This window comes from Anolis carolinensis, chromosome 1 (assembly GCF_035594765.1).
Source record: "Anolis carolinensis isolate JA03-04 chromosome 1, rAnoCar3.1.pri, whole genome shotgun sequence".
NCBI classification, from domain to species: domain Eukaryota; kingdom Metazoa; phylum Chordata; class Lepidosauria; order Squamata; family Dactyloidae; genus Anolis; species Anolis carolinensis.
Genome location: NC_085841.1, coordinates 69,050,004 through 69,062,392, shown reverse-complemented (window position 1 = coordinate 69,062,392; position 12,389 = coordinate 69,050,004).

Below are 12,389 nucleotides of genomic sequence, written 5' to 3'. Positions count from 1 at the left end.
GATTTATTAAATTGCTGGTAGACATTTGGGTTCAGATAAGATACATTGCATTTGGTTTGTTAGAACACATTTTAAGAGTTTTTAAAATAACCTTGTTCCTGTATTTAATACCTGAAACAGAAGTTCCCATTCCTCAGAGCCTCCTTTTTCCTAAGTGATAAAGTGAAAATTATCAACACAAATTTTAAAGGAAAAAATCCATAAACACAAATTAAGAGTGATTAATCCTCCTAAGTGGGTTTGATGAGTTTGATTACTTTGTCATTTCCAATAAATGCGATGTCATCTACTTCTAGCAGTGACGACCTGCCCACCTTAGATCCCCACTAGTCTTCTGAGGTACTTCATCATTTTACTCAGCAAAATCTTTTTGCAATCCATCAGTACAAAGACCTTTGTGGAAGAGCTACTGAGACACAGCTTGGCTGTATGGTGTAGAACATGCTAATAAGCCTCATTTCAGGTTCGAATCTGGGGAGCGGAATGAGCTCCCGCTGTTAGCCCCAGCTCCTGCCAACATAGCAGTTCGAAAACATGCAAATGTGAGTAGAACAATAGATACCACTCCGGTGGGAAGGTAACGGCGCTGCATGCAGTCATGCCGGCCACATGACCTTGAAGGTGTCTACGGACAATGCTGGCTCTTCGGCTTAGAAATGAGCACCAACCCCCAGAGTCAGACATGACTGGACTTAACGTCAGGGGAAACCTTTACCTTTTACCATGTTTTAAAGTCAACAAACTTTCAAAAGCAAAAACTGCCTTATGTCTTACATTAAGCTTTTTTTTATTTCATCCCTCAAAATAATCTCATCAGATAATGAATTTGAATGAAAAGTTCTCTCACCTTTGCCTTCTGTTCATCAAAGTACATCTACTATGGGAAATGAGAATTTCTCAGGAAATTATAGGGGCACAGCGAATATAAAAGTTATTGGGAGTCCATATGAAGTTCATTAAATACACTTCCTACATCCTTTCTTCTGGAAACACCCATGTATTAAGAAATACATTAAAGTGGTGTTCCCCAATATTCAAGGACTCACCAGGGATACTCAATGCTGTAGTTTATCGAGTACATTTGTGATAGCCCCACCTTTTGTTGAAAAGAATTTAGCAATTTCCAAAGACAAATTTGATTTTAATATTATAAACTGGTTCCTGAGGCCAGCACTGGATGCCAACTCTATCTCCATTTGCCACCATTTTTCGCTATCTCAAGAGGTTAATTGAACTGGCTGTCATTTTGGGCCTCATTTTCGACTCAAGGAGGCCCTGAAAGTACAAAGTTTGAGAACTGCTGCATATTGATATATAGACATTAGAATCCCTAGTAGATCAATCTGAAAGGTCTTGGGGCAGGGCTTTGAAAAACCCTGTGACCTTGGAGAGTCATCATTGCCCAAAGTGGGTAATAGTGGGCAATGTGAACCAACAACTTTATCTTTACATAGGATGTTCTGGAACAGGAAAATAATCCTTTGGCATTTGACCAGATGTAGAAGTTCTTATTTGTTCTAATCATCTTTTGAGTTTAATGTATTATCTTCAAAAAGCAACAAGAAGAAGAAATTAAATAATCATTTTAATTACTGAAGCTGGTGCTGTCAATGCGCTATTCCTCCTCTGCTTTCTTTCAGATAATCCTCCCAACAAAGTCTTCATAAAAATCTGATGCAGTGAAAATACAATAAAAACCTTGGAGAAGGAAGCAGAAAACAACTGTCTCAAATAGTAAATTAAGACTTTCTAAAATGTAACAGTAACAAGATTACCAGAAAACATGCTGATAATTAAATGCAGTAAGAGACATGGTGCTATCATGGGCTTTCCAGTCCACCCATCCCATCTCAGTACAAAAGGAGTGCTGCAAAACCCTCACATAGCATCTTTAATATCCAGACAACCTCATGCAGGATGCATCTTTTGGGTAGAGTTATATAAATTGGAGCCCCCGTGGTGAAGTGTGTTAAAGCACTGAGCCGCTAAACTTGCAGACCAAAAGGTCCCAGGTTCAAATCCCGGGAGCGGAGTGAGCGCCAGCTGTTAGCTCCAGCTTCTGCCAACCTAGCAGTTCAAAAACATGCAAATGTGAGTAGATCAATAGGTACCGCTCCGGTGGGAAGGTAACGGCACTCCATGCAGTCATGCCGGCCACATGACCTTGGAGGTGTCTATGGACAATGCCAGCTCTTTGGCTTAGAAATGGAGATGAGCACCAACCCCCAGAGTCAGACATGGACTTAACATCAGGGGAAACCTGAATCTGAATTATATGAATCTGTACTGACCAAACTGCATTATATGCCCAAGGTTTTACTGAAGTTCAACTGTCACTTCTAGCCTATGGTGAGGAATGCTGAAAGTTACTTCTCAACATCATCTGGACAGATGCACAGTTCTCCCCTACTGTCAACTAATGTGTATTCAAGCAGGACACTTGTCTTTCCAAGGTGATTAAAATAACAGCAGAAAATGCAATGAATGAAGAGGGTAACAAAGATGACCATACAGAATCCCCATCTTGAAAGAAAATAGATGGTTGGAGATAGTCCGTTACAGTGCAGAGCATCCTGAGGGTGGGGGCAGTAAATCTGATTGCAGAAGCTAACTATCCATCAATTAGAAGAAACAATGATAAAAGCAATGCTTGAACCTCCTTTTTAAAGCTCTGTAATTTCAGAGGATAAATAAAGGAGAGAACATCTGCTTTATTGAGACCCAAGGACCCTCAAGGGCTAGGCCTGGAAGCTATTCCTGGTAACACAATCTTCCTTTTCATAGCTCCCTTGCCACGTTGCTTCTTCCATCAGATGCACTGAGGTTCACTGATCAAAAACTAAATGCAACATAGAAATTGCTTCTTGGGTCATTACAACACACTGCAACCTTCCTGCTGGTTGATATATTGTAAACAATTTGTGGTGTTAAAAGTTTTGTAATTGGGGCACCATTGTCTCAAAACAACTACAGGTATTTGAGCGGCGTTACTCTGTACGTGCCTGAATTAGCTTTCTTTCTCTTTCCATCTGAAAATGACTTCTCTTTAAAGCTGCATATTTAGACCATGAATCAAAAGTAGTTCCATAAAAGCTATACATTTACTCATTTTGACTCAGTGAGATAAACGAAGTAGCTACAATGAGATCAGTAAGGACCTCTAGCTATTACATTCTTCCATCAGAGGGCATATGCTTGAGCCATGGCAAGGCGATCATGACAATGAGTTAATTTTATTTTTGAGGAAGGAGACCATGTGGCTGAGGGGTTCCAGAAACTGTAGCAAACATAATATCTTCTTTACTTAATTTACTATACTGCATCTAAAATAATAAGAGCTTTTGTGGTGTAGTAGTGTTATATGATTTCAGCTCTGCTAAAATCATAGGTTTGGAACCTGGAGTGCCAAGCTTCAGATGGGCTGAAGGAAATCAGGGGTTTTTTTTTCCAATGGTCAGAGAAGATGTCAGTGGAGATATCTCTCCAAAGAACTGACATACCCCAATTGCAAATACAGAACAATTTTATTTCATTCTGACAACTATTCAAGAAACATGTGCAAACTCCTGATTGGTTTAGAAACTGTCCAGCTAGGATCCGCATCCTGAGTCACCCAAGAACTCCATCCATAGTCAACACTGGTTGCTCCTTTGTAATGAAATGTTGGTTCGTTTAGTAATGTGCCCAGGAGAGAAGGAATGATGTGTGTCTGGTGATAATAGGCTGGGATGGGTCCCTGCATTTTCAGCTTCAGTGTGGACAATGGTGTTAGACTTGATAAAGAATAGTGTGCTTCAAGGTGTTGGCCAAGGTAATAGGTCTCTCCATAGGGGCCTGATACAGAGATCTGGGAAAGGGAGGGTTCCCAGACTAGCCCAGATCATGTCAGGTGAGACAGACAAAGAGACCTAAAGTCCATGACACAAATTCATTGTATGTCCTCCCCTCATTCTTCCCAGTTCATTGTGTGAAGTTCATGACAATTTCCTCTGGATGAGGGTGAGGTGAGGTACCGTTCTGGGGAATTTCCAGGGGATTCCATAGAAAGGTTACTGTAGGACAATCAGAAATAAGCATGTGGCTAGCTACAATTCCCAGTGGAGCCATGTCTCATAATTCATATTTTTGGGGTCTAATTTTATATAACTGGTTTTGACCTTTGACCTAGAGTGTATCCACACTACAAAATTATAGCTTACTTACTTAGGCGATCCCTCGTAGCTCGAGGACGATTGTCTTCCATCTTGGGGGTGGGTTCTTAGGTGGCTGAAGAGACCGATTCTTGACCCACATATTCTCCCGCAGTGAGGACATTGGTTTCCAGGTGGAAGGTGGTCCCGGTCGGGGTTAGCTTGACGCTCCTTCCTCTTGGCACGTTTCATTCTTAGGCCCTCCGTTCGTGCCTCTTCGAACTCCACAGCACTGCTGGTCACAGCTGACCTCCAATTAGAGCGCTCAAGGGCCAGGGCTTCCCAGTTCTCAGTGTCTATGCCATAGTTTTTAAGGTTGGCTATGAGCCCATCTTTAAATCTCTTTTCCTGCCCACCAACATTCCATTTCCCATTCTTGAGTTCGGAGTAGAGTAACTGCTTTGGGAGCCGGTGATCGGGCATTCGGACAACGTGGCCAGTCCAGCGGAGTTGATGGTGTAGGAGCATAGCTTCAATGCTGGTAGTCTTTGCTTCTTCCAGCACGCTGACATTTGTCCGCCTGTCTTCCCAAGAGATTCGCAGGATTTTCCTGAGGCAACGCTGATGGAAATGCTCCAGGAGTTTGGTGTGACGTCTGTACACAGTCCACGTTTCGCAGGCATACAGCAGGGTTGGGAGGACAATGGCTTTATAAACAAGCACCTTGGTATCTCTACGAATGTCCCGGTCATCAAACACTCTTTGCTTCATACGGAAAAATGCTGCACTCGCAGAGCTCAGGCGATGTTGTATTTCAGTGTTGATGTTGACTTTTGTGGAGAGGTGGCTGCCAAGGTAGCGGAAATGGTCAACGTTTTCTAATGTTGCACCGTTAAGCTGTATTCCTGGCTTTGCAGAGGGTTTAGCTGGTGCCTGTTGGAAGAGCACTTTGGTTTTCTCGATGTTCAGTGAGAGGCCAAGCTTAGAGTTTAGAGTGGCTTGTAGGTCTTCTTCTGAGTGCGCACAGACTACGTTGTCATCAGCATATTGGAGTTCTATAACAGATGTTGTGGTGACCTTGGTTTTGGCTTTCAGTCTGCTGAGGTTAAATAGCTTGCCATCTGTCCGATAGATGATTTTTACTCCGGTGGGAAGCTTCCCATCAACAAGGTGAAGTATCATAGCGATGAAGATGGAAAATAAGGTGGGGGCAATAACACATCCCTGCTTGACACCTGATTCCACCTTAAATGATGTATGATACCACATTAGCTACCATGGCTCAATGCTATAGGATTTCGGGAATTGTAGATTTGTGAGATATTTCCCCTTTTTTATCAGAAAGTTCTGGTGCAACAGCAAACTACAAACCTAATTGTTTCAGAGGATGGAGACATGGCAGTTAAAGTGGTGCCAAACTGCTATAGGTCTTTAGTGTGGATGATCTCTGGAGACCAGTTTTCAAATCCCCACTCAGCCATGGAAGTGTATTGCATGACCTTGCCTTAGGGTCATCGGAAGTTGGAAATTATTAGAAGGTAACAATCTAAAATAGCATTCTTCTGCCAATGTTCAATCACTGTTGATAATCAGGAGAAGGGAAATGTTGGATTCAGCTATCTGCTTACTTGATTTGAGGGAATGTTTTCTCTGAGGGTTTCTTCTCTTAAATGCCACAGATCCAAAAGACTTCACTCCTAGAATTGTTCTGTCTGTTATCATGGAGAAACTGAAAGTAGAGAAAGGATCATAAATAAATATGAAATGAAACGTGACCCCTAAGAGCAAGCTGGCACTGAACCTATTATAGAGTTTGTCAATAGTACATTTATACATATCCAGACACTAAAAAATGGCTGTGTATGACCAAGACAGAACAAAAAGGGACATCTTTATGTTTTATGAGATTCAAAACATACCAGAAGCTTGAAGAATTCAGGAAGTGTTTCATTTGCACCTCATCAGTGTGGTCTAATTATGGAGGATTTTAAGTGTGAATGATTCCCAAAGATGCAGTGTTCACACTTCATCTAAGCAAGGATAGTGGAGCCACTTCAGCAGAAGCCACAAGCGTAAGAGACTTGACTAATAGAACTCCTGTTATGCCTGGCTCATCAGGGAGAAGCTAACTATAAAGAAGGCACCATAAACTGTGAAATGAAAACGGCTCCTTTTCCTATGATAAGAGGAAGCAGGCATTGAACCTATTACTCAGATTATGAGGAATCTGAATTGCTTTCCCCTTGAGCTGCTACGGAGATAGATCAGTCGGATTAAATTTCTCTCTCTTATGTAAAACAACTTAACTGGAATAGATAAAAACGTAATATTTTTCCCCAAGACTTGTATGTTTCCTTGAATCTGGGTAATAGTAAGTTCTTGACTTACAAATGCCTCCTTGATTGCTTAATGAATTATTTTCTCCCTCTCAGGCTGCGGCTGAATGGAATGCACTAATAAAACATTATTAAAAATGGAATCCATGTATTACCTGAAATAATTCTAGCAGAGTGATTTATTTGCATAATAAATGTATGGCATTATTTTCTCTCTGGTACCTGCTGAGCAATTGATTATTGTGTCCAATCCATATACTATTGTTTTCTTTAAACTTCAATATCCTTAACATTGTGATACATCATCTGCATGCCACTGCTTGCACAATTATACAGCTAAAATTACTTTTAGGTAGTACGATATATAGTAATAAAAAACATTATTTTTGTGTTTAAAAATGGACCTGAATCGATCCAAGTAGACAATGTAGAAATGGATTCCTGTGAGTACAGATCTGAGGTGGGTAACTGTGTCTATCCAGATATTATTGGACTATAACTCTTATGACCTCTCATAATTGGCTACTGATTAGAGCTGAGGGGAGGTACAGGCCAACAAAATTTAGAGGGACATACAGTCCATGTTTTAGTTTAGCTGATGCATATATGAAGTTTAGTATCCCTGTGATGCTCAACATTGGAGGCCATCAAAATGGGTCAACTGATCTTTTGAAATGGACAAAAATGTCTGCCTACATACAAAGGTTACCAGAAGTTGAATTCCTATAGTTTATAGCTTCCCAGGTGAATAGGCAGTCCATGGGCTGTTCTTCCCCCACAAAACACACTTGTCAAATGTCTTGCATTTCTAATTTAAAGCTAAAGGTCACATTGCAATTGACTAAAGATCTCATTATAAATACTCAATGTATTTGATTGGCGAACTAATACAGAGGTAAGAAATGCTGCTCTGAGATGACCTTATGTCCATGTTATGACTTCATCCATACCAGTTCTGTTCAGCTGGATACTTCTCAATGTGCCGTTTTTCTTTTGGAGCATGAATAAAGTGTATACACAGAGGGAATGAAGTCTTGTACCACCTGTGGATGGGGAAGAGATAATCTTTTGGTTTATGAAACATGTCCTCAAAAAATGTAAACACAATTTCCTTATTTATTTATTTACTTTATTTCTGTCCCACCTTTCTCCAAATATAGGGACTCAAAGCAGCTAGCAAGAAATGATGACAGAATACAATTAACTTTCCCAGCTAATAGTAGCTATGATGATTGTTTAAAGGCTAAGTAAATACATTTATATTTTAGAATAAGTGTTCTTATAATGATGTAATCAGTTACAAATTCTTTCTTAAATTACATATTAAAATTAGGTGTTCAATGCACTACTTGCATTGTCAAAGCACAGAGTCGCAAACCTCAAAATTTCTCTTGTATTTGGCTATTATTGGAATCTTTAATCCTGTTAAGGGTGTATATTTTTTGGAAAAATGCATTTTTAAAAATTATAAGTTGTGAAGAGTGTATGTATTTTTGGGAGAACACCATGTGCATGTCATAAAAACTTTGGGATAATACAGCCACTTTTTCTGTCAATGTGTGTATGTGCGTGTACACACACACACACACACACTATATATATATATATATATATATATATATATATATATATATATATATATAACTAAGATCAACCAGTATATAATAACACTTTCTAAATTGCTGTCCCTTTTGTATTAGAAAAATAATAAAAAAATAGTAACTAAGTAGAGAACTTCATTTAAAAGAAACAACTTTGTTGACTGTGGTGATGCAGTTGTGCATCCACACCATAGAATCAATGCAGTTTGACACCAGTTTAACTGTCATGGCCCAAAGCTGTGGAATCATGGATGTTGTAGCTTGGTGAAGCACAAGCAGAGAAGACAAAATATCTAGTAAAAGTACAACTCCCAGGATTATATAGCATTGAGCCTTGGCAGTTAAAGAGGTTTCAAACTACATTAATTCGACAATATAGATGTACCCCCAGTTACAGAGTACAGCTTCCAGAAGACAAATTTGCTGTTGTCCCATCTGGTTTTGTTTCCTAAGCACTGTTTCTAGATAGAACTGTCAGTATAAGAAGTCCATATGGACATATTCTAACATTCAGTGTGTATAATTGCTGCTATATGAATTAACTCCTGTCAGACTACAAATTGTTCTGGCAAAAGGTGGTATATTGTCACAGTAGTTGGGACTAAAATTAGCTTTATACTGACAGATACTGGCCCAGCAAAAGATATTCTTTTGACTCCCCCCCCCTTCTTCCCACAAGATTTAAACACAGGTTTATATATGCTACTTATTTCCTCCCGCAATCCCTCTACCTGTCAACATCCATTCTTTACTAATGTTTGAAGTTCAGCCAATTCATTCCCATTCACTTCTCAGAGACCATGGGGAATCAAGGAGGCTGCTAAGTCCAGGTGTGATTTCGCCTTGTGTGTCCTTTTTACCCATTCATACTCTATTTCCAATGGCCTTGTGCTCTCCACCAGTATCCATATGTGCTTAGCAATGAGGTGGAATCCTGCAGAGCTCCAGTGAGACAGCAGAGTAATTGCTAGAACAGAAACAAAATGGAGAAGAAAAATAACCCTCCTTTTGATCTTGGCATTTGTTGCATGTAAAAGTCCTTATCAAAGTTCACATTTCAAAAGGTCTACATTTATCGCTTGTGACAACTTACCATTTTAGTAAGTGGATGCAAATGGGTTGAGTTTTTAAAACCTTTTTTCTTTCAGTTAGAAAGTTGAATGTTCTACTCTGGTTACCATGCATTCTAGAAAAATGACATGCAAGACAGTCCCTGGAACCTCATTAGAAGCTTTTTATCCTACATCCAGTTTGGTAGAACCCAGAATGTCCCACTCCACATTTATTGGCAAGACTTCTCCATCCCAGCCAAATGAGTTTATGTTAAATTTTACTTCCTCTCCAGTGACCCATCTCACAAAGAGGCTACAGGACCTACACGTCTTGTCTCCATTGATTTATAGACTTGCATGCAGATCCGTTTTAGCCATTTTACTTTAGCCAAACTGGCTTCTTTGGCTCTACTGGATGGCCATAGCAGCAAGGACCCAGCCATCAGGTTTTCCCATCCGTAATGGGACTATGTGCCAGCCGATCACGGTTCCTTCTCCCCTATTCGGCATCATAATTGCATCCTGCTTCAGCATATGTTTTAGCTTGGCTTCTGGCTTGGCCTCTCTCTTGAATCTTTTTGATTTTCCTTTATTTTATTGATTCTTTTTATTTAGTGGGACTGACTGGGAGTTGGGAATGTGCAGGATGGGTGGGTGGGGAGCGCGCACGCATTTGAGGACTTGGAGAGTCATCCTTTTGGCTTCCTTTTCTCCTCCACTCCTCTCCTTCAATACTTCTAAAAGATAATAATAATAATAATAATAATAATAATAATAATAATAATAATAGTAATCCCAGCAAACAAAAAGAAAAGCCTAATTCTCAGAAAACTACTACTACCTAATTACCTCTCCTCTAGAGTAGAAAGTAGAAGCAGCTTTAAGGAAGCAGTAAATCCGAAGCAGAAAGGCATGAGAAAGGGAGGGGGAAGGCACCACTTCAGCCAGGGCCTGCAGTGCAAATTAAGAGAAAAGAAGGGGCTTTTAAAAAGGAAACCCAGGGTAGGATAGCCCCAGGTCATTGCTTTTTTTCCCTGGGAAGTGGGAAGCCTTTTTTAAATGCCTTAGAAAGCTGCATGCAGGGAGAGAGCCTGTGCACCTGGAGCACCCATAGCGCTTGTCTCCTCTAGAGTAGAAACAGCTTTAAGGTGTCCTCTATAGACCAAAAGGGAAAAGATCGAAGAAAGAGTGGGATCTTAACTTTGATGCTTTAAAATCCTGATCTTAATGAAGGATATAAGGACAAACAATGCCATTGCCTAAAATGATGGAAAGGGGATCCCCCCCCCCCAATTGATACCAATGGGCTGGATCTAGACGTATTTTCCGGCTGCGGTACAGAAACGGCTATCCAGCTACCCACCTGTTTTCAGGAGGCACCTGAAAATGGATATGGGGGTCTACAGAAACCAATTGAGGTTCAGCCAAAATGCACAAGCCTATTGCTTTGTGTGCTTTTAAACAATGGCCTGGGCTGTCCTGCAGTTTAGGGGGGAAAAAGGAGGAAATGTAATGAATGTTCTCAATAATGTCATCTGGTGTGTTCAAAGTACGCTACAGGATGTACTAGTGTTTTATCACTAGTGCAGCCTCCCCAACATTTGCAAATGATGATCTTCTGGTCATGCATTCTAGTGGAGGCTTTCCACATTCTGGTCTGTAGATAGGCCGGAAAAGATGTTACCACCAGATCCTAATAAGCCACTCCAGTTCCTTTTCATCTGTCTCATCCATCCTATTAGGCTATAGGTCCATCTAGCTCCATATTTTCACAGTTGCTTAGTATTATTGCTAGTCTCTCCTAACTGTGTCTATAGATGTCAGAGATTGGAACTGCATCTTTTAAAATCAAGGGCACATATCATACATGCTTCCCTGAATTTTATTCCACCAAAATTATATTTGCCTTAAAACTAGAAGCTGGATTCATATGGAGAAGCTGGTGTAGCTCTTGAAAGAATGTGTAGAAAGCAGTTGCCATTACTACAGGAGACCCTTCCCCTAATCCCCACCCATTGATAATTCCTTTGTGAAAAACAATGGTGCATGCACAGACTGTGTGCATAAAGGTTTGTATAGATGCAGGGTAAAGGATCACTGGTATCTTTCTATTCTACATTCTGTACATTGATTGCATTCTGTGTAGGGTTTAGAGACTGAGAAATTGCCTTGGTCTAGTGTCTTAACTGATGCCTCCTTCACCTGGAATTTCCCTGCCATCTAATGAAAAGAGCAGAGATTTGCTATCTCAGTCTCATCACAACAGGATGCAAAGCCACTCTTCACAGTCCTTCTGTGAAAGCCTAGCACTTACCTACATGATTTCCAAATTCCTCTTAGTTCTGAAAGTCTATTATTTAAATTCAGTTAGAGCTATTCTAGACTAAATTCCATCTTAAAGTACTTTTGTTAAAAAAATGTTAAAATAATTAACATTTTAAACACGAAATCCCCATATTGGAATTGTCTTTTCTTCCACGACACTTTTGAAGGGTTCCAAAGCCTTTTTAAAAAAATATTTAAGGATCTTTTATCTGAATAACTCGTATCTTGTCAATATATCCATTTCTGATATTTCAGCTACTTTTACTATCCATTCTTCCATTTTTGGTGTTTCTTCTAGTTTTCACATCTGCACATACACAATTCTTGCTGCAGTTGTCATCAAAATGAAATGACCTCAAAAGTGATCTATCTGTTAGTTTTAATACTTTTTCTATAGTTTTATGGATCTCAATCCACCTTTTTTTTGCCTTCTTACAGGACATATGAAAAAATGATCCCGTTGCTTGTTTATATTTTCAATAGATATTTTTTCAATTTTGGCTGGATTTTGGCTATTTTTACAGGTAATACTGATAGAAAATTTTGTAAATGTTTTCCAACAGTGAATAATTTCTGAATGTTTTTATTTTTATTTTCCAGAGGCATTCCTACTTATCTAGACTAATCATTTGGCCAATATTTTGACCAATTTTAGCATACACTCTTTGATATATTCATCTTCCATGTGTCATGGCAGCAGGGCATAGATTTTGGATAGTTGTTTATTTGTTGAAATCAGTCATTTCATCCTCAGATCCTATGCATATATCCTTCAGATATTGATGATGGATTTGTGTAAATTCAAACAAGTTCAGGGACCGTGAACTGGCACTGTGCCTCTTGCCTGGAGATGATCCCTGAAAGCTGGAGACTTATCTTGAGAACTGGAAATCCTAGTATCAGCTGAGAGGTAAACTCAAAAATGTTTGTTATTACAAACATTAA